The following is a 20,451-nucleotide window of genomic DNA, read 5'->3' as shown; positions in this document are numbered from 1 at the left end:
TGCCTTTCGCCCTGAGGGGAAGCTAATGATATGCTCCAGGCGATGATCAAACTAACCAACTTAATATTGTGATACTTAGGCGCTTTCTACTTCTGGATTGGCACACATATGCTGAATCGTCTCTGGATCATCAGTAAGTACGTCACATTAGATATTTGTTTTATCGCCCTGCTGTAAATTAAAGGGCAGTTTTTTCAACGGCTGTCAGTTCTGCTTCTAGTTACGCTACATCGCCCTAGCAGCACCTACACACTGTGTTCAGATGTTCCCGCCCCCGCCCTGGCGTTGAGCGCCTACAGCGCCATCGCCTTCGGCCTCTGATGGCAGGAGGGTAGCCGACACATCACGGCGTGGGTGGGACGCAGCACAAGGCGGTGGTGGTGTAACGGTCAGCATGGTTGCTTCCCAAGCAGTTGATCCGGGTTCGATTCCCGGCCACCGCACGAAACGTACTTTTTTCTTCTGGGGGAGTTCCACGTAACGAAACGCGATCTTCGAAACTGTGAACTGTCGCGGTACGAATAGTTTTCCTTCGCCCCTCGTCTCAGTCCGTGCTGCCAGGGCGCTAGTCTGCGGGTTTCGTTTCTCAGCATCGTGTGTCTCCATGTGTCGACTTGTCTCGACTTAGCTCGGCTGACGCGAAAGCTGACGCTTGGAAATGGGCATATATGTAGAGGGCAGGCGCTAGAAACGACTGGGAGAGACCAAAAAACGACAAACACACGACAGAACCTTTCATTTTATTGTGGCCACAGATTCGCCCCTTAGTGTACCGAGAGGCAAGAGTGGCGTCAGCGTGCGCGACCGCATCACTATCGCTAAGCAACAACGAAACCGAAGGAAAAATGCAAAATGAAAGAAGCCAAGAGCACGTCGAGTTCCCGGCCGAGCACGCATCCAAGTACCAACCACGGCCAGCGCATCTTAACGCCGGTGACCAGACGAGAACCGCTGCACTACGCGCGGTATGGCCGTTGGCGACAGTATCGCGCGACGTGTAGACACCTTACTTCTTGTGAAGATCGCTTGTTATTTACCTGGCAGTGTCTCGCTGGAGGAAGCATTGTCTTTTAGGGGCGAAAAATGAACTGGCACTTGGTGCGGTCGAATACGCGGCCTTTGTGTTCACAGCACGACGCTCTAACTTACTCAGCTATAGAGCTACGCAATGTGGCACGTCTGCAGTCCAATACCCTATCCACCGTCTCATCCACCTTTATTACTGCCCTGGCACTCATTTAAACACATATCTGCTTTCATTCACGTTTGCTTGCCTGATGCTTGGACCCCAAAAACCACAACACAAAGATATCGTAAATGCCGTGAGAATAACCAAGACTCAGCAAACAAAAGTATGTTCGGCTACCGGGAATCGAATCCGGGCCTCGTGGCTGAAAGCCATGTCTCCTAACAGCTTTCCATTCTTTCTGACCGCCAGACAATCAGACTTGCAAGGCAAGCACCATAGTCACTGCCGTTTCTAGTAGTATCTGTGGAACCTGTTCCCACGTAATTTACTTGTTTTCCCGCATGTACGAAATTTGTAGTTTTGGAATATTTAAAATGCATTGTCAGATGTGGGGTTCGAACCCACGCTCCCCTTAGGGAACCAGAGCTTAAATCTGGCGCCTTAGACCGCTCGGCCAATCTGACGCGTGGGCGCAAAATCTCGTCCATCGTCGTTTCTAGGTATATCTGCAGAGCCTGACTGCGAAATTAGCGTGTTTTTTTCTTGTGTGAAGGAATTACGTTGCTTTTAGAGTATTTAAAACGAGTTGTCAGATGTGAGGTTGCACCCCACACTCACTTTCGGGAACCAGAGCTTAAATATGGTGCCTTACACCATTGTTTTCCGTCGCCATCTGTCTTGAGTGGAACGAGCAGAACTGTAGTTATCAATATTCACATTGACGCAGAGAAAACAAAAAACGACAGGAAAGGCCGTTCCCTAGCAACGGCTACGCTGTGCCTTTCGCCCTGAGGGGAAGCTAATGATATGCTCCAGGCGATGATCAAACTAACCAACTTAATATTGTGATACTTAGGCGCTTTCTACTTCTGGATTGGCACACATATGCTGAATCGTCTCTGGATCATCAGTAAGTACGTCACATTAGATATTTGTTTTATCGCCCTGCTGTAAATTAAAGGGCAGTTTTTTCAACGGCTGTCAGTTCTGCTTCTAGTTACGCTACATCGCCCTAGCAGCACCTACACACTGTGTTCAGATGTTCCCGCCCCCGCCCTGGCGTTGAGCGCCTACAGCGCCATCGCCTTCGGCCTCTGATGGCAGGAGGGTAGCCGACACATCACGGCGTGGGTGGGACGCAGCACAAGGCGGTGGTGGTGTAACGGTCAGCATGGTTGCTTCCCAAGCAGTTGATCCGGGTTCGATTCCCGGCCACCGCACGAAACGTACTTTTTTCTTCTGGGGGAGTTCCACGTAACGAAACGCGATCTTCGAAACTGTGAACTGTCGCGGTACGAATAGTTTTCCTTCGCCCCTCGTCTCAGTCCGTGCTGCCAGGGCGCTAGTCTGCGGGTTTCGTTTCTCAGCATCGTGTGTCTCCATGTGTCGACTTGTCTCGACTTAGCTCGGCTGACGCGAAAGCTGACGCTTGGAAATGGGCATATATGTAGAGGGCAGGCGCTAGAAACGACTGGGAGAGACCAAAAAACGACAAACACACGACAGAACCTTTCATTTTATTGTGGCCACAGATTCGCCCCTTAGTGTACCGAGAGGCAAGAGTGGCGTCAGCGTGCGCGACCGCATCACTATCGCTAAGCAACAACGAAACCGAAGGAAAAATGCAAAATGAAAGAAGCCAAGAGCACGTCGAGTTCCCAGCCGAGCACGCATCCAAGTACCAACCACGGCCAGCGCATCTTAACGCCGGTGACCAGACGAGAACCGCTGCACTACGCGCGGTATGGCCGTTGGCGACAGTATCGCGCGACGTGTAGACACCTTACTTCTTGTGAAGATCGCTTGTTATTTACCTGGCAGTGTCTCGCTGGAGGAAGCATTGTCTTTTAGGGGCGAAAAATGAACTGGCACTTGGTGCGGTCGAATACGCGGCCTTTGTGTTCACAGCACGACGCTCTAACTTACTCAGCTATAGAGCTACGCAATGTGGCACGTCTGCAGTCCAATACCCTATCCACCGTCTCATCCACCTTTATTACTGCCCTGGCACTCATTTAAACACATATCTGCTTTCATTCACGTTTGCTTGCCTGATGCTTGGACCCCAAAAACCACAACACAAAGATATCGTAAATGCCGTGAGAATAACCAAGACTCAGCAAACAAAAGTATGTTCGGCTACCGGGAATCGAATCCGGGCCTCGTGGCTGAAAGCCATGTCTCCTAACAGCTTTCCATTCTTTCTGACCGCCAGACAATCAGACTTGCAAGGCAAGCACCATAGTCACTGCCGTTTCTAGTAGTATCTGTGGAACCTGTTCCCACGTAATTTACTTGTTTTCCCGCATGTACGAAATTTGTAGTTTTGGAATATTTAAAATGCATTGTCAGATGTGGGGTTCGAACCCACGCTCCCCTTAGGGAACCAGAGCTTAAATCTGGCGCCTTAGACCGCTCGGCCAATCTGACGCGTGGGCGCAAAATCTCGTCCATCGTCGTTTCTAGGTATATCTGCAGAGCCTGACTGCGAAATTAGCGTGTTTTTTTCTTGTGTGAAGGAATTACGTTGCTTTTAGAGTATTTAAAACGAGTTGTCAGATGTGAGGTTGCACCCCACACTCACTTTCGGGAACCAGAGCTTAAATATGGTGCCTTACACCATTGTTTTCCGTCGCCATCTGTCTTGAGTGGAACGAGCAGAACTGTAGTTATCAATATTCACATTGACGCAGAGAAAACAAAAAACGACAGGAAAGGCCGTTCCCTAGCAACGGCTACGCTGTGCCTTTCGCCCTGAGGGGAAGCTAATGATATGCTCCAGGCGATGATCAAACTAACCAACTTAATATTGTGATACTTAGGCGCTTTCTACTTCTGGATTGGCACACATATGCTGAATCGTCTCTGGATCATCAGTAAGTACGTCACATTAGATATTTGTTTTATCGCCCTGCTGTAAATTAAAGGGCAGTTTTTTCAACGGCTGTCAGTTCTGCTTCTAGTTACGCTACATCGCCCTAGCAGCACCTACACACTGTGTTCAGATGTTCCCGCCCCCGCCCTGGCGTTGAGCGCCTACAGCGCCATCGCCTTCGGCCTCTGATGGCAGGAGGGTAGCCGACACATCACGGCGTGGGTGGGACGCAGCACAAGGCGGTGGTGGTGTAACGGTCAGCATGGTTGCTTCCCAAGCAGTTGATCCGGGTTCGATTCCCGGCCACCGCACGAAACGTACTTTTTTCTTCTGGGGGAGTTCCACGTAACGAAACGCGATCTTCGAAACTGTGAACTGTCGCGGTACGAATAGTTTTCCTTCGCCCCTCGTCTCAGTCCGTGCTGCCAGGGCGCTAGTCTGCGGGTTTCGTTTCTCAGCATCGTGTGTCTCCATGTGTCGACTTGTCTCGACTTAGCTCGGCTGACGCGAAAGCTGACGCTTGGAAATGGGCATATATGTAGAGGGCAGGCGCTAGAAACGACTGGGAGAGACCAAAAAACGACAAACACACGACAGAACCTTTCATTTTATTGTGGCCACAGATTCGCCCCTTAGTGTACCGAGAGGCAAGAGTGGCGTCAGCGTGCGCGACCGCATCACTATCGCTAAGCAACAACGAAACCGAAGGAAAAATGCAAAATGAAAGAAGCCAAGAGCACGTCGAGTTCCCAGCCGAGCACGCATCCAAGTACCAACCACGGCCAGCGCATCTTAACGCCGGTGACCAGACGAGAACCGCTGCACTACGCGCGGTATGGCCGTTGGCGACAGTATCGCGCGACGTGTAGACACCTTACTTCTTGTGAAGATCGCTTGTTATTTACCTGGCAGTGTCTCGCTGGAGGAAGCATTGTCTTTTAGGGGCGAAAAATGAACTGGCACTTGGTGCGGTCGAATACGCGGCCTTTGTGTTCACAGCACGACGCTCTAACTTACTCAGCTATAGAGCTACGCAATGTGGCACGTCTGCAGTCCAATACCCTATCCACCGTCTCATCCACCTTTATTACTGCCCTGGCACTCATTTAAACACATATCTGCTTTCATTCACGTTTGCTTGCCTGATGCTTGGACCCCAAAAACCACAACACAAAGATATCGTAAATGCCGTGAGAATAACCAAGACTCAGCAAACAAAAGTATGTTCGGCTACCGGGAATCGAATCCGGGCCTCGTGGCTGAAAGCCATGTCTCCTAACAGCTTTCCATTCTTTCTGACCGCCAGACAATCAGACTTGCAAGGCAAGCACCATAGTCACTGCCGTTTCTAGTAGTATCTGTGGAACCTGTTCCCACGTAATTTACTTGTTTTCCCGCATGTACGAAATTTGTAGTTTTGGAATATTTAAAATGCATTGTCAGATGTGGGGTTCGAACCCACGCTCCCCTTAGGGAACCAGAGCTTAAATCTGGCGCCTTAGACCGCTCGGCCAATCTGACGCGTGGGCGCAAAATCTCGTCCATCGTCGTTTCTAGGTATATCTGCAGAGCCTGACTGCGAAATTAGCGTGTTTTTTTCTTGTGTGAAGGAATTACGTTGCTTTTAGAGTATTTAAAACGAGTTGTCAGATGTGAGGTTGCACCCCACACTCACTTTCGGGAACCAGAGCTTAAATATGGTGCCTTACACCATTGTTTTCCGTCGCCATCTGTCTTGAGTGGAACGAGCAGAACTGTAGTTATCAATATTCACATTGACGCAGAGAAAACAAAAAACGACAGGAAAGGCCGTTCCCTAGCAACGGCTACGCTGTGCCTTTCGCCCTGAGGGGAAGCTAATGATATGCTCCAGGCGATGATCAAACTAACCAACTTAATATTGTGATACTTAGGCGCTTTCTACTTCTGGATTGGCACACATATGCTGAATCGTCTCTGGATCATCAGTAAGTACGTCACATTAGATATTTGTTTTATCGCCCTGCTGTAAATTAAAGGGCAGTTTTTTCAACGGCTGTCAGTTCTGCTTCTAGTTACGCTACATCGCCCTAGCAGCACCTACACACTGTGTTCAGATGTTCCCGCCCCCGCCCTGGCGTTGAGCGCCTACAGCGCCATCGCCTTCGGCCTCTGATGGCAGGAGGGTAGCCGACACATCACGGCGTGGGTGGGACGCAGCACAAGGCGGTGGTGGTGTAACGGTCAGCATGGTTGCTTCCCAAGCAGTTGATCCGGGTTCGATTCCCGGCCACCGCACGAAACGTACTTTTTTCTTCTGGGGGAGTTCCACGTAACGAAACGCGATCTTCGAAACTGTGAACTGTCGCGGTACGAATAGTTTTCCTTCGCCCCTCGTCTCAGTCCGTGCTGCCAGGGCGCTAGTCTGCGGGTTTCGTTTCTCAGCATCGTGTGTCTCCATGTGTCGACTTGTCTCGACTTAGCTCGGCTGACGCGAAAGCTGACGCTTGGAAATGGGCATATATGTAGAGGGCAGGCGCTAGAAACGACTGGGAGAGACCAAAAAACGACAAACACACGACAGAACCTTTCATTTTATTGTGGCCACAGATTCGCCCCTTAGTGTACCGAGAGGCAAGAGTGGCGTCAGCGTGCGCGACCGCATCACTATCGCTAAGCAACAACGAAACCGAAGGAAAAATGCAAAATGAAAGAAGCCAAGAGCACGTCGAGTTCCCAGCCGAGCACGCATCCAAGTACCAACCACGGCCAGCGCATCTTAACGCCGGTGACCAGACGAGAACCGCTGCACTACGCGCGGTATGGCCGTTGGCGACAGTATCGCGCGACGTGTAGACACCTTACTTCTTGTGAAGATCGCTTGTTATTTACCTGGCAGTGTCTCGCTGGAGGAAGCATTGTCTTTTAGGGGCGAAAAATGAACTGGCACTTGGTGCGGTCGAATACGCGGCCTTTGTGTTCACAGCACGACGCTCTAACTTACTCAGCTATAGAGCTACGCAATGTGGCACGTCTGCAGTCCAATACCCTATCCACCGTCTCATCCACCTTTATTACTGCCCTGGCACTCATTTAAACACATATCTGCTTTCATTCACGTTTGCTTGCCTGATGCTTGGACCCCAAAAACCACAACACAAAGATATCGTAAATGCCGTGAGAATAACCAAGACTCAGCAAACAAAAGTATGTTCGGCTACCGGGAATCGAATCCGGGCCTCGTGGCTGAAAGCCATGTCTCCTAACAGCTTTCCATTCTTTCTGACCGCCAGACAATCAGACTTGCAAGGCAAGCACCATAGTCACTGCCGTTTCTAGTAGTATCTGTGGAACCTGTTCCCACGTAATTTACTTGTTTTCCCGCATGTACGAAATTTGTAGTTTTGGAATATTTAAAATGCATTGTCAGATGTGGGGTTCGAACCCACGCTCCCCTTAGGGAACCAGAGCTTAAATCTGGCGCCTTAGACCGCTCGGCCAATCTGACGCGTGGGCGCAAAATCTCGTCCATCGTCGTTTCTAGGTATATCTGCAGAGCCTGACTGCGAAATTAGCGTGTTTTTTTCTTGTGTGAAGGAATTACGTTGCTTTTAGAGTATTTAAAACGAGTTGTCAGATGTGAGGTTGCACCCCACACTCACTTTCGGGAACCAGAGCTTAAATATGGTGCCTTACACCATTGTTTTCCGTCGCCATCTGTCTTGAGTGGAACGAGCAGAACTGTAGTTATCAATATTCACATTGACGCAGAGAAAACAAAAAACGACAGGAAAGGCCGTTCCCTAGCAACGGCTACGCTGTGCCTTTCGCCCTGAGGGGAAGCTAATGATATGCTCCAGGCGATGATCAAACTAACCAACTTAATATTGTGATACTTAGGCGCTTTCTACTTCTGGATTGGCACACATATGCTGAATCGTCTCTGGATCATCAGTAAGTACGTCACATTAGATATTTGTTTTATCGCCCTGCTGTAAATTAAAGGGCAGTTTTTTCAACGGCTGTCAGTTCTGCTTCTAGTTACGCTACATCGCCCTAGCAGCACCTACACACTGTGTTCAGATGTTCCCGCCCCCGCCCTGGCGTTGAGCGCCTACAGCGCCATCGCCTTCGGCCTCTGATGGCAGGAGGGTAGCCGACACATCACGGCGTGGGTGGGACGCAGCACAAGGCGGTGGTGGTGTAACGGTCAGCATGGTTGCTTCCCAAGCAGTTGATCCGGGTTCGATTCCCGGCCACCGCACGAAACGTACTTTTTTCTTCTGGGGGAGTTCCACGTAACGAAACGCGATCTTCGAAACTGTGAACTGTCGCGGTACGAATAGTTTTCCTTCGCCCCTCGTCTCAGTCCGTGCTGCCAGGGCGCTAGTCTGCGGGTTTCGTTTCTCAGCATCGTGTGTCTCCATGTGTCGACTTGTCTCGACTTAGCTCGGCTGACGCGAAAGCTGACGCTTGGAAATGGGCATATATGTAGAGGGCAGGCGCTAGAAACGACTGGGAGAGACCAAAAAACGACAAACACACGACAGAACCTTTCATTTTATTGTGGCCACAGATTCGCCCCTTAGTGTACCGAGAGGCAAGAGTGGCGTCAGCGTGCGCGACCGCATCACTATCGCTAAGCAACAACGAAACCGAAGGAAAAATGCAAAATGAAAGAAGCCAAGAGCACGTCGAGTTCCCAGCCGAGCACGCATCCAAGTACCAACCACGGCCAGCGCATCTTAACGCCGGTGACCAGACGAGAACCGCTGCACTACGCGCGGTATGGCCGTTGGCGACAGTATCGCGCGACGTGTAGACACCTTACTTCTTGTGAAGATCGCTTGTTATTTACCTGGCAGTGTCTCGCTGGAGGAAGCATTGTCTTTTAGGGGCGAAAAATGAACTGGCACTTGGTGCGGTCGAATACGCGGCCTTTGTGTTCACAGCACGACGCTCTAACTTACTCAGCTATAGAGCTACGCAATGTGGCACGTCTGCAGTCCAATACCCTATCCACCGTCTCATCCACCTTTATTACTGCCCTGGCACTCATTTAAACACATATCTGCTTTCATTCACGTTTGCTTGCCTGATGCTTGGACCCCAAAAACCACAACACAAAGATATCGTAAATGCCGTGAGAATAACCAAGACTCAGCAAACAAAAGTATGTTCGGCTACCGGGAATCGAATCCGGGCCTCGTGGCTGAAAGCCATGTCTCCTAACAGCTTTCCATTCTTTCTGACCGCCAGACAATCAGACTTGCAAGGCAAGCACCATAGTCACTGCCGTTTCTAGTAGTATCTGTGGAACCTGTTCCCACGTAATTTACTTGTTTTCCCGCATGTACGAAATTTGTAGTTTTGGAATATTTAAAATGCATTGTCAGATGTGGGGTTCGAACCCACGCTCCCCTTAGGGAACCAGAGCTTAAATCTGGCGCCTTAGACCGCTCGGCCAATCTGACGCGTGGGCGCAAAATCTCGTCCATCGTTGTTTCTAGGTATATCTGCAGAGCCTGACTGCGAAATTAGCGTGTTTTTTTCTTGTGTGAAGGAATTACGTTGCTTTTAGAGTATTTAAAACGAGTTGTCAGATGTGAGGTTGCACCCCACACTCACTTTCGGGAACCAGAGCTTAAATATGGTGCCTTACACCATTGTTTTCCGTCGCCATCTGTCTTGAGTGGAACGAGCAGAACTGTAGTTATCAATATTCACATTGACGCAGAGAAAACAAAAAACGACAGGAAAGGCCGTTCCCTAGCAACGGCTACGCTGTGCCTTTCGCCCTGAGGGGAAGCTAATGATATGCTCCAGGCGATGATCAAACTAACCAACTTAATATTGTGATACTTAGGCGCTTTCTACTTCTGGATTGGCACACATATGCTGAATCGTCTCTGGATCATCAGTAAGTACGTCACATTAGATATTTGTTTTATCGCCCTGCTGTAAATTAAAGGGCAGTTTTTTCAACGGCTGTCAGTTCTGCTTCTAGTTACGCTACATCGCCCTAGCAGCACCTACACACTGTGTTCAGATGTTCCCGCCCCCGCCCTGGCGTTGAGCGCCTACAGCGCCATCGCCTTCGGCCTCTGATGGCAGGAGGGTAGCCGACACATCACGGCGTGGGTGGGACGCAGCACAAGGCGGTGGTGGTGTAACGGTCAGCATGGTTGCTTCCCAAGCAGTTGATCCGGGTTCGATTCCCGGCCACCGCACGAAACGTACTTTTTTCTTCTGGGGGAGTTCCACGTAACGAAACGCGATCTTCGAAACTGTGAACTGTCGCGGTACGAATAGTTTTCCTTCGCCCCTCGTCTCAGTCCGTGCTGCCAGGGCGCTAGTCTGCGGGTTTCGTTTCTCAGCATCGTGTGTCTCCATGTGTCGACTTGTCTCGACTTAGCTCGGCTGACGCGAAAGCTGACGCTTGGAAATGGGCATATATGTAGAGGGCAGGCGCTAGAAACGACTGGGAGAGACCAAAAAACGACAAACACACGACAGAACCTTTCATTTTATTGTGGCCACAGATTCGCCCCTTAGTGTACCGAGAGGCAAGAGTGGCGTCAGCGTGCGCGACCGCATCACTATCGCTAAGCAACAACGAAACCGAAGGAAAAATGCAAAATGAAAGAAGCCAAGAGCACGTCGAGTTCCCAGCCGAGCACGCATCCAAGTACCAACCACGGCCAGCGCATCTTAACGCCGGTGACCAGACGAGAACCGCTGCACTACGCGCGGTATGGCCGTTGGCGACAGTATCGCGCGACGTGTAGACACCTTACTTCTTGTGAAGATCGCTTGTTATTTACCTGGCAGTGTCTCGCTGGAGGAAGCATTGTCTTTTAGGGGCGAAAAATGAACTGGCACTTGGTGCGGTCGAATACGCGGCCTTTGTGTTCACAGCACGACGCTCTAACTTACTCAGCTATAGAGCTACGCAATGTGGCACGTCTGCAGTCCAATACCCTATCCACCGTCTCATCCACCTTTATTACTGCCCTGGCACTCATTTAAACACATATCTGCTTTCATTCACGTTTGCTTGCCTGATGCTTGGACCCCAAAAACCACAACACAAAGATATCGTAAATGCCGTGAGAATAACCAAGACTCAGCAAACAAAAGTATGTTCGGCTACCGGGAATCGAATCCGGGCCTCGTGGCTGAAAGCCATGTCTCCTAACAGCTTTCCATTCTTTCTGACCGCCAGACAATCAGACTTGCAAGGCAAGCACCATAGTCACTGCCGTTTCTAGTAGTATCTGTGGAACCTGTTCCCACGTAATTTACTTGTTTTCCCGCATGTACGAAATTTGTAGTTTTGGAATATTTAAAATGCATTGTCAGATGTGGGGTTCGAACCCACGCTCCCCTTAGGGAACCAGAGCTTAAATCTGGCGCCTTAGACCGCTCGGCCAATCTGACGCGTGGGCGCAAAATCTCGTCCATCGTCGTTTCTAGGTATATCTGCAGAGCCTGACTGCGAAATTAGCGTGTTTTTTTCTTGTGTGAAGGAATTACGTTGCTTTTAGAGTATTTAAAACGAGTTGTCAGATGTGAGGTTGCACCCCACACTCACTTTCGGGAACCAGAGCTTAAATATGGTGCCTTACACCATTGTTTTCCGTCGCCATCTGTCTTGAGTGGAACGAGCAGAACTGTAGTTATCAATATTCACATTGACGCAGAGAAAACAAAAAACGACAGGAAAGGCCGTTCCCTAGCAACGGCTACGCTGTGCCTTTCGCCCTGAGGGGAAGCTAATGATATGCTCCAGGCGATGATCAAACTAACCAACTTAATATTGTGATACTTAGGCGCTTTCTACTTCTGGATTGGCACACATATGCTGAATCGTCTCTGGATCATCAGTAAGTACGTCACATTAGATATTTGTTTTATCGCCCTGCTGTAAATTAAAGGGCAGTTTTTTCAACGGCTGTCAGTTCTGCTTCTAGTTACGCTACATCGCCCTAGCAGCACCTACACACTGTGTTCAGATGTTCCCGCCCCCGCCCTGGCGTTGAGCGCCTACAGCGCCATCGCCTTCGGCCTCTGATGGCAGGAGGGTAGCCGACACATCACGGCGTGGGTGGGACGCAGCACAAGGCGGTGGTGGTGTAACGGTCAGCATGGTTGCTTCCCAAGCAGTTGATCCGGGTTCGATTCCCGGCCACCGCACGAAACGTACTTTTTTCTTCTGGGGGAGTTCCACGTAACGAAACGCGATCTTCGAAACTGTGAACTGTCGCGGTACGAATAGTTTTCCTTCGCCCCTCGTCTCAGTCCGTGCTGCCAGGGCGCTAGTCTGCGGGTTTCGTTTCTCAGCATCGTGTGTCTCCATGTGTCGACTTGTCTCGACTTAGCTCGGCTGACGCGAAAGCTGACGCTTGGAAATGGGCATATATGTAGAGGGCAGGCGCTAGAAACGACTGGGAGAGACCAAAAAACGACAAACACACGACAGAACCTTTCATTTTATTGTGGCCACAGATTCGCCCCTTAGTGTACCGAGAGGCAAGAGTGGCGTCAGCGTGCGCGACCGCATCACTATCGCTAAGCAACAACGAAACCGAAGGAAAAATGCAAAATGAAAGAAGCCAAGAGCACGTCGAGTTCCCAGCCGAGCACGCATCCAAGTACCAACCACGGCCAGCGCATCTTAACGCCGGTGACCAGACGAGAACCGCTGCACTACGCGCGGTATGGCCGTTGGCGACAGTATCGCGCGACGTGTAGACACCTTACTTCTTGTGAAGATCGCTTGTTATTTACCTGGCAGTGTCTCGCTGGAGGAAGCATTGTCTTTTAGGGGCGAAAAATGAACTGGCACTTGGTGCGGTCGAATACGCGGCCTTTGTGTTCACAGCACGACGCTCTAACTTACTCAGCTATAGAGCTACGCAATGTGGCACGTCTGCAGTCCAATACCCTATCCACCGTCTCATCCACCTTTATTACTGCCCTGGCACTCATTTAAACACATATCTGCTTTCATTCACGTTTGCTTGCCTGATGCTTGGACCCCAAAAACCACAACACAAAGATATCGTAAATGCCGTGAGAATAACCAAGACTCAGCAAACAAAAGTATGTTCGGCTACCGGGAATCGAATCCGGGCCTCGTGGCTGAAAGCCATGTCTCCTAACAGCTTTCCATTCTTTCTGACCGCCAGACAATCAGACTTGCAAGGCAAGCACCATAGTCACTGCCGTTTCTAGTAGTATCTGTGGAACCTGTTCCCACGTAATTTACTTGTTTTCCCGCATGTACGAAATTTGTAGTTTTGGAATATTTAAAATGCATTGTCAGATGTGGGGTTCGAACCCACGCTCCCCTTAGGGAACCAGAGCTTAAATCTGGCGCCTTAGACCGCTCGGCCAATCTGACGCGTGGGCGCAAAATCTCGTCCATCGTTGTTTCTAGGTATATCTGCAGAGCCTGACTGCGAAATTAGCGTGTTTTTTTCTTGTGTGAAGGAATTACGTTGCTTTTAGAGTATTTAAAACGAGTTGTCAGATGTGAGGTTGCACCCCACACTCACTTTCGGGAACCAGAGCTTAAATATGGTGCCTTACACCATTGTTTTCCGTCGCCATCTGTCTTGAGTGGAACGAGCAGAACTGTAGTTATCAATATTCACATTGACGCAGAGAAAACAAAAAACGACAGGAAAGGCCGTTCCCTAGCAACGGCTACGCTGTGCCTTTCGCCCTGAGGGGAAGCTAATGATATGCTCCAGGCGATGATCAAACTAACCAACTTAATATTGTGATACTTAGGCGCTTTCTACTTCTGGATTGGCACACATATGCTGAATCGTCTCTGGATCATCAGTAAGTACGTCACATTAGATATTTGTTTTATCGCCCTGCTGTAAATTAAAGGGCAGTTTTTTCAACGGCTGTCAGTTCTGCTTCTAGTTACGCTACATCGCCCTAGCAGCACCTACACACTGTGTTCAGATGTTCCCGCCCCCGCCCTGGCGTTGAGCGCCTACAGCGCCATCGCCTTCGGCCTCTGATGGCAGGAGGGTAGCCGACACATCACGGCGTGGGTGGGACGCAGCACAAGGCGGTGGTGGTGTAACGGTCAGCATGGTTGCTTCCCAAGCAGTTGATCCGGGTTCGATTCCCGGCCACCGCACGAAACGTACTTTTTTCTTCTGGGGGAGTTCCACGTAACGAAACGCGATCTTCGAAACTGTGAACTGTCGCGGTACGAATAGTTTTCCTTCGCCCCTCGTCTCAGTCCGTGCTGCCAGGGCGCTAGTCTGCGGGTTTCGTTTCTCAGCATCGTGTGTCTCCATGTGTCGACTTGTCTCGACTTAGCTCGGCTGACGCGAAAGCTGACGCTTGGAAATGGGCATATATGTAGAGGGCAGGCGCTAGAAACGACTGGGAGAGACCAAAAAACGACAAACACACGACAGAACCTTTCATTTTATTGTGGCCACAGATTCGCCCCTTAGTGTACCGAGAGGCAAGAGTGGCGTCAGCGTGCGCGACCGCATCACTATCGCTAAGCAACAACGAAACCGAAGGAAAAATGCAAAATGAAAGAAGCCAAGAGCACGTCGAGTTCCCAGCCGAGCACGCATCCAAGTACCAACCACGGCCAGCGCATCTTAACGCCGGTGACCAGACGAGAACCGCTGCACTACGCGCGGTATGGCCGTTGGCGACAGTATCGCGCGACGTGTAGACACCTTACTTCTTGTGAAGATCGCTTGTTATTTACCTGGCAGTGTCTCGCTGGAGGAAGCATTGTCTTTTAGGGGCGAAAAATGAACTGGCACTTGGTGCGGTCGAATACGCGGCCTTTGTGTTCACAGCACGACGCTCTAACTTACTCAGCTATAGAGCTACGCAATGTGGCACGTCTGCAGTCCAATACCCTATCCACCGTCTCATCCACCTTTATTACTGCCCTGGCACTCATTTAAACACATATCTGCTTTCATTCACGTTTGCTTGCCTGATGCTTGGACCCCAAAAACCACAACACAAAGATATCGTAAATGCCGTGAGAATAACCAAGACTCAGCAAACAAAAGTATGTTCGGCTACCGGGAATCGAATCCGGGCCTCGTGGCTGAAAGCCATGTCTCCTAACAGCTTTCCATTCTTTCTGACCGCCAGACAATCAGACTTGCAAGGCAAGCACCATAGTCACTGCCGTTTCTAGTAGTATCTGTGGAACCTGTTCCCACGTAATTTACTTGTTTTCCCGCATGTACGAAATTTGTAGTTTTGGAATATTTAAAATGCATTGTCAGATGTGGGGTTCGAACCCACGCTCCCCTTAGGGAACCAGAGCTTAAATCTGGCGCCTTAGACCGCTCGGCCAATCTGACGCGTGGGCGCAAAATCTCGTCCATCGTCGTTTCTAGGTATATCTGCAGAGCCTGACTGCGAAATTAGCGTGTTTTTTTCTTGTGTGAAGGAATTACGTTGCTTTTAGAGTATTTAAAACGAGTTGTCAGATGTGAGGTTGCACCCCACACTCACTTTCGGGAACCAGAGCTTAAATATGGTGCCTTACACCATTGTTTTCCGTCGCCATCTGTCTTGAGTGGAACGAGCAGAACTGTAGTTATCAATATTCACATTGACGCAGAGAAAACAAAAAACGACAGGAAAGGCCGTTCCCTAGCAACGGCTACGCTGTGCCTTTCGCCCTGAGGGGAAGCTAATGATATGCTCCAGGCGATGATCAAACTAACCAACTTAATATTGTGATACTTAGGCGCTTTCTACTTCTGGATTGGCACACATATGCTGAATCGTCTCTGGATCATCAGTAAGTACGTCACATTAGATATTTGTTTTATCGCCCTGCTGTAAATTAAAGGGCAGTTTTTTCAACGGCTGTCAGTTCTGCTTCTAGTTACGCTACATCGCCCTAGCAGCACCTACACACTGTGTTCAGATGTTCCCGCCCCCGCCCTGGCGTTGAGCGCCTACAGCGCCATCGCCTTCGGCCTCTGATGGCAGGAGGGTAGCCGACACATCACGGCGTGGGTGGGACGCAGCACAAGGCGGTGGTGGTGTAACGGTCAGCATGGTTGCTTCCCAAGCAGTTGATCCGGGTTCGATTCCCGGCCACCGCACGAAACGTACTTTTTTCTTCTGGGGGAGTTCCACGTAACGAAACGCGATCTTCGAAACTGTGAACTGTCGCGGTACGAATAGTTTTCCTTCGCCCCTCGTCTCAGTCCGTGCTGCCAGGGCGCTAGTCTGCGGGTTTCGTTTCTCAGCATCGTGTGTCTCCATGTGTCGACTTGTCTCGACTTAGCTCGGCTGACGCGAAAGCTGACGCTTGGAAATGGGCATATATGTAGAGGGCAGGCGCTAGAAACGACTGGGAGAGACCAAAAAACGACAAACACACGACAGAACCTTTCATTTTATTGTGGCCACAGATTCGCCCCTTAGTGTACCGAGAGGCAAGAGTGGCGTCAGCGTGCGCGACCGCATCACTATCGCTAAGCAACAACGAAACCGAAGGAAAAATGCAAAATGAAAGAAGCCAAGAGCACGTCGAGTTCCCAGCCGAGCACGCATCCAAGTACCAACCACGGCCAGCGCATCTTAACGCCGGTGACCAGACGAGAACCGCTGCACTACGCGCGGTATGGCCGTTGGCGACAGTATCGCGCGACGTGTAGACACCTTACTTCTTGTGAAGATCGCTTGTTATTTACCTGGCAGTGTCTCGCTGGAGGAAGCATTGTCTTTTAGGGGCGAAAAATGAACTGGCACTTGGTGCGGTCGAATACGCGGCCTTTGTGTTCACAGCACGACGCTCTAACTTACTCAGCTATAGAGCTACGCAATGTGGCACGTCTGCAGTCCAATACCCTATCCACCGTCTCATCCACCTTTATTACTGCCCTGGCACTCATTTAAACACATATCTGCTTTCATTCACGTTTGCTTGCCTGATGCTTGGACCCCAAAAACCACAACACAAAGATATCGTAAATGCCGTGAGAATAACCAAGACTCAGCAAACAAAAGTATGTTCGGCTACCGGGAATCGAATCCGGGCCTCGTGGCTGAAAGCCATGTCTCCTAACAGCTTTCCATTCTTTCTGACCGCCAGACAATCAGACTTGCAAGGCAAGCACCATAGTCACTGCCGTTTCTAGTAGTATCTGTGGAACCTGTTCCCACGTAATTTACTTGTTTTCCCGCATGTACGAAATTTGTAGTTTTGGAATATTTAAAATGCATTGTCAGATGTGGGGTTCGAACCCACGCTCCCCTTAGGGAACCAGAGCTTAAATCTGGCGCCTTAGACCGCTCGGCCAATCTGACGCGTGGGCGCAAAATCTCGTCCATCGTTGTTTCTAGGTATATCTGCAGAGCCTGACTGCGAAATTAGCGTGTTTTTTTCTTGTGTGAAGGAATTACGTTGCTTTTAGAGTATTTAAAACGAGTTGTCAGATGTGAGGTTGCACCCCACACTCACTTTCGGGAACCAGAGCTTAAATATGGTGCCTTACACCATTGTTTTCCGTCGCCATCTGTCTTGAGTGGAACGAGCAGAACTGTAGTTATCAATATTCACATTGACGCAGAGAAAACAAAAAACGACAGGAAAGGCCGTTCCCTAGCAACGGCTACGCTGTGCCTTTCGCCCTGAGGGGAAGCTAATGATATGCTCCAGGCGATGATCAAACTAACCAACTTAATATTGTGATACTTAGGCGCTTTCTACTTCTGGATTGGCACACATATGCTGAATCGTCTCTGGATCATCAGTAAGTACGTCACATTAGATATTTGTTTTATCGCCCTGCTGTAAATTAAAGGGCAGTTTTTTCAACGGCTGTCAGTTCTGCTTCTAGTTACGCTACATCGCCCTAGCAGCACCTACACACTGTGTTCAGATGTTCCCGCCCCCGCCCTGGCGTTGAGCGCCTACAGCGCCATCGCCTTCGGCCTCTGATGGCAGGAGGGTAGCCGACACATCACGGCGTGGGTGGGACGCAGCACAAGGCGGTGGTGGTGTAACGGTCAGCATGGTTGCTTCCCAAGCAGTTGATCCGGGTTCGATTCCCGGCCACCGCACGAAACGTACTTTTTTCTTCTGGGGGAGTTCCACGTAACGAAACGCGATCTTCGAAACTGTGAACTGTCGCGGTACGAATAGTTTTCCTTCGCCCCTCGTCTCAGTCCGTGCTGCCAGGGCGCTAGTCTGCGGGTTTCGTTTCTCAGCATCGTGTGTCTCCATGTGTCGACTTGTCTCGACTTAGCTCGGCTGACGCGAAAGCTGACGCTTGGAAATGGGCATATATGTAGAGGGCAGGCGCTAGAAACGACTGGGAGAGACCAAAAAACGACAAACACACGACAGAACCTTTCATTTTATTGTGGCCACAGATTCGCCCCTTAGTGTACCGAGAGGCAAGAGTGGCGTCAGCGTGCGCGACCGCATCACTATCGCTAAGCAACAACGAAACCGAAGGAAAAATGCAAAATGAAAGAAGCCAAGAGCACGTCGAGTTCCCAGCCGAGCACGCATCCAAGTACCAACCACGGCCAGCGCATCTTAACGCCGGTGACCAGACGAGAACCGCTGCACTACGCGCGGTATGGCCGTTGGCGACAGTATCGCGCGACGTGTAGACACCTTACTTCTTGTGAAGATCGCTTGTTATTTACCTGGCAGTGTCTCGCTGGAGGAAGCATTGTCTTTTAGGGGCGAAAAATGAACTGGCACTTGGTGCGGTCGAATACGCGGCCTTTGTGTTCACAGCACGACGCTCTAACTTACTCAGCTATAGAGCTACGCAATGTGGCACGTCTGCAGTCCAATACCCTATCCACCGTCTCATCCACCTTTATTACTGCCCTGGCACTCATTTAAACACATATCTGCTTTCATTCACGTTTGCTTGCCTGATGCTTGGACCCCAAAAACCACAACACAAAGATATCGTAAATGCCGTGAGAATAACCAAGACTCAGCAAACAAAAGTATGTTCGGCTACCGGGAATCGAATCCGGGCCTCGTGGCTGAAAGCCATGTCTCCTAACAGCTTTCCATTCTTTCTGACCGCCAGACAATCAGACTTGCAAGGCAAGCACCATAGTCACTGCCGTTTCTAGTAGTATCTGTGGAACCTGTTCCCACGTAATTTACTTGTTTTCCCGCATGTACGAAATTTGTAGTTTTGGAATATTTAAAATGCATTGTCAGATGTGGGGTTCGAACCCACGCTCCCCTTAGGGAACCAGAGCTTAAATCTGGCGCCTTAGACCGCTCGGCCAATCTGACGCGTGGGCGCAAAATCTCGTCCATCGTCGTTTCTAGGTATATCTGCAGAGCCTGACTGCGAAATTAGCGTGTTTTTTTCTTGTGTGAAGGAATTACGTTGCTTTTAGAGTATTTAAAACGAGTTGTCAGATGTGAGGTTGCACCCCACACTCACTTTCGGGAACCAGAGCTTAAATATGGTGCCTTACACCATTGTTTTCCGTCGCCATCTGTCTTGAGTGGAACGAGCAGAACTGTAGTTATCAATATTCACATTGACGCAGAGAAAACAAAAAACGACAGGAAAGGCCGTTCCCTAGCAACGGCTACGCTGTGCCTTTCGCCCTGAGGGGAAGCTAATGATATGCTCCAGGCGATGATCAAACTAACCAACTTAATATTGTGATACTTAGGCGCTTTCTACTTCTGGATTGGCACACATATGCTGAATCGTCTCTGGATCATCAGTAAGTACGTCACATTAGATATTTGTTTTATCGCCCTGCTGTAAATTAAAGGGCAGTTTTTTCAACGGCTGTCAGTTCTGCTTCTAGTTACGCTACATCGCCCTAGCAGCACCTACACACTGTGTTCAGATGTTCCCGCCCCCGCCCTGGCGTTGAGCGCCTACAGCGCCATCGCCTTCGGCCTCTGATGGCAGGAGGGTAGCCGACACATCACGGCGTGGGTGGGACGCAGCACAAGGCGGTGGTGGTGTAACGGTCAGCATGGTTGCTTCCCAAGCAGTTGATCCGGGTTCGATTCCCGGCCACCGCACGAAACGTACTTTTTTCTTCTGGGGGAGTTCCACGTAACGAAACGCGATCTTCGAAACTGTGAACTGTCGCGGTACGAATAGTTTTCCTTCGCCCCTCGTCTCAGTCCGTGCTGCCAGGGCGCTAGTCTGCGGGTTTCGTTTCTCAGCATCGTGTGTCTCCATGTGTCGACTTGTCTCGACTTAGCTCGGCTGACGCGAAAGCTGACGCTTGGAAATGGGCATATATGTAGAGGGCAGGCGCTAGAAACGACTGGGAGAGACCAAAAAACGACAAACACACGACAGAACCTTTCATTTTATTGTGGCCACAGATTCGCCCCTTAGTGTACCGAGAGGCAAGAGTGGCG

At 50.1% G+C, this 20,451-nt stretch overlaps 21 non-coding genes across 21 annotated transcripts; 11 read left to right on the top strand and 10 right to left on the bottom strand.

Moving 5' to 3' along the window:
• The first annotated feature begins 371 nt into the window (after positions 1 to 371).
• Trnag-ccc lies at positions 372 to 443 on the top strand. The gene has a single exon. It is a non-coding gene; the product is annotated as a tRNA-Gly (tRNA).
• A 1,126-nt stretch (positions 444 to 1,569) lies between these two features.
• Trnal-uaa lies at positions 1,570 to 1,653 on the bottom strand. Its single transcript has one exon. It is a non-coding gene; the product is annotated as a tRNA-Leu (tRNA).
• Positions 1,654 to 2,337: 684 nt separating this feature from the next.
• On the top strand, positions 2,338 to 2,409 carry Trnag-ccc. The gene has a single exon. It is a non-coding gene; the product is annotated as a tRNA-Gly (tRNA).
• Positions 2,410 to 3,535: 1,126 nt separating this feature from the next.
• Positions 3,536 to 3,619, bottom strand: Trnal-uaa. Its single transcript has one exon. It is a non-coding gene; the product is annotated as a tRNA-Leu (tRNA).
• A 684-nt stretch (positions 3,620 to 4,303) lies between these two features.
• Trnag-ccc lies at positions 4,304 to 4,375 on the top strand. Its single transcript has one exon. It is a non-coding gene; the product is annotated as a tRNA-Gly (tRNA).
• Positions 4,376 to 5,501: 1,126 nt separating this feature from the next.
• Trnal-uaa lies at positions 5,502 to 5,585 on the bottom strand. The gene has a single exon. It is a non-coding gene; the product is annotated as a tRNA-Leu (tRNA).
• Positions 5,586 to 6,269: 684 nt separating this feature from the next.
• Trnag-ccc lies at positions 6,270 to 6,341 on the top strand. The gene has a single exon. It is a non-coding gene; the product is annotated as a tRNA-Gly (tRNA).
• A 1,126-nt stretch (positions 6,342 to 7,467) lies between these two features.
• On the bottom strand, positions 7,468 to 7,551 carry Trnal-uaa. The gene has a single exon. It is a non-coding gene; the product is annotated as a tRNA-Leu (tRNA).
• Positions 7,552 to 8,235: 684 nt separating this feature from the next.
• On the top strand, positions 8,236 to 8,307 carry Trnag-ccc. The gene has a single exon. It is a non-coding gene; the product is annotated as a tRNA-Gly (tRNA).
• Positions 8,308 to 9,433: 1,126 nt separating this feature from the next.
• Positions 9,434 to 9,517, bottom strand: Trnal-uaa. Its single transcript has one exon. It is a non-coding gene; the product is annotated as a tRNA-Leu (tRNA).
• Positions 9,518 to 10,201: 684 nt separating this feature from the next.
• On the top strand, positions 10,202 to 10,273 carry Trnag-ccc. The gene has a single exon. It is a non-coding gene; the product is annotated as a tRNA-Gly (tRNA).
• A 1,126-nt stretch (positions 10,274 to 11,399) lies between these two features.
• Trnal-uaa lies at positions 11,400 to 11,483 on the bottom strand. Its single transcript has one exon. It is a non-coding gene; the product is annotated as a tRNA-Leu (tRNA).
• A 684-nt stretch (positions 11,484 to 12,167) lies between these two features.
• On the top strand, positions 12,168 to 12,239 carry Trnag-ccc. The gene has a single exon. It is a non-coding gene; the product is annotated as a tRNA-Gly (tRNA).
• Positions 12,240 to 13,365: 1,126 nt separating this feature from the next.
• On the bottom strand, positions 13,366 to 13,449 carry Trnal-uaa. The gene has a single exon. It is a non-coding gene; the product is annotated as a tRNA-Leu (tRNA).
• A 684-nt stretch (positions 13,450 to 14,133) lies between these two features.
• Positions 14,134 to 14,205, top strand: Trnag-ccc. Its single transcript has one exon. It is a non-coding gene; the product is annotated as a tRNA-Gly (tRNA).
• A 1,126-nt stretch (positions 14,206 to 15,331) lies between these two features.
• Trnal-uaa lies at positions 15,332 to 15,415 on the bottom strand. Its single transcript has one exon. It is a non-coding gene; the product is annotated as a tRNA-Leu (tRNA).
• A 684-nt stretch (positions 15,416 to 16,099) lies between these two features.
• On the top strand, positions 16,100 to 16,171 carry Trnag-ccc. Its single transcript has one exon. It is a non-coding gene; the product is annotated as a tRNA-Gly (tRNA).
• A 1,126-nt stretch (positions 16,172 to 17,297) lies between these two features.
• Positions 17,298 to 17,381, bottom strand: Trnal-uaa. Its single transcript has one exon. It is a non-coding gene; the product is annotated as a tRNA-Leu (tRNA).
• A 684-nt stretch (positions 17,382 to 18,065) lies between these two features.
• Trnag-ccc lies at positions 18,066 to 18,137 on the top strand. The gene has a single exon. It is a non-coding gene; the product is annotated as a tRNA-Gly (tRNA).
• Positions 18,138 to 19,263: 1,126 nt separating this feature from the next.
• On the bottom strand, positions 19,264 to 19,347 carry Trnal-uaa. The gene has a single exon. It is a non-coding gene; the product is annotated as a tRNA-Leu (tRNA).
• A 684-nt stretch (positions 19,348 to 20,031) lies between these two features.
• Positions 20,032 to 20,103, top strand: Trnag-ccc. The gene has a single exon. It is a non-coding gene; the product is annotated as a tRNA-Gly (tRNA).
• The last annotated feature ends 348 nt before the right edge of the window (positions 20,104 to 20,451 follow it).

This window comes from Schistocerca americana, unplaced genomic scaffold (genome assembly GCF_021461395.2).
Source record: "Schistocerca americana isolate TAMUIC-IGC-003095 unplaced genomic scaffold, iqSchAmer2.1 HiC_scaffold_1275, whole genome shotgun sequence".
Taxonomy (NCBI): Eukaryota; Metazoa; Arthropoda; class Insecta; order Orthoptera; family Acrididae; genus Schistocerca; species Schistocerca americana.
The sequence above is the reverse complement of the archived record's forward strand: the minus strand, read 5'-3'. Positions and strand labels throughout refer to the sequence as shown.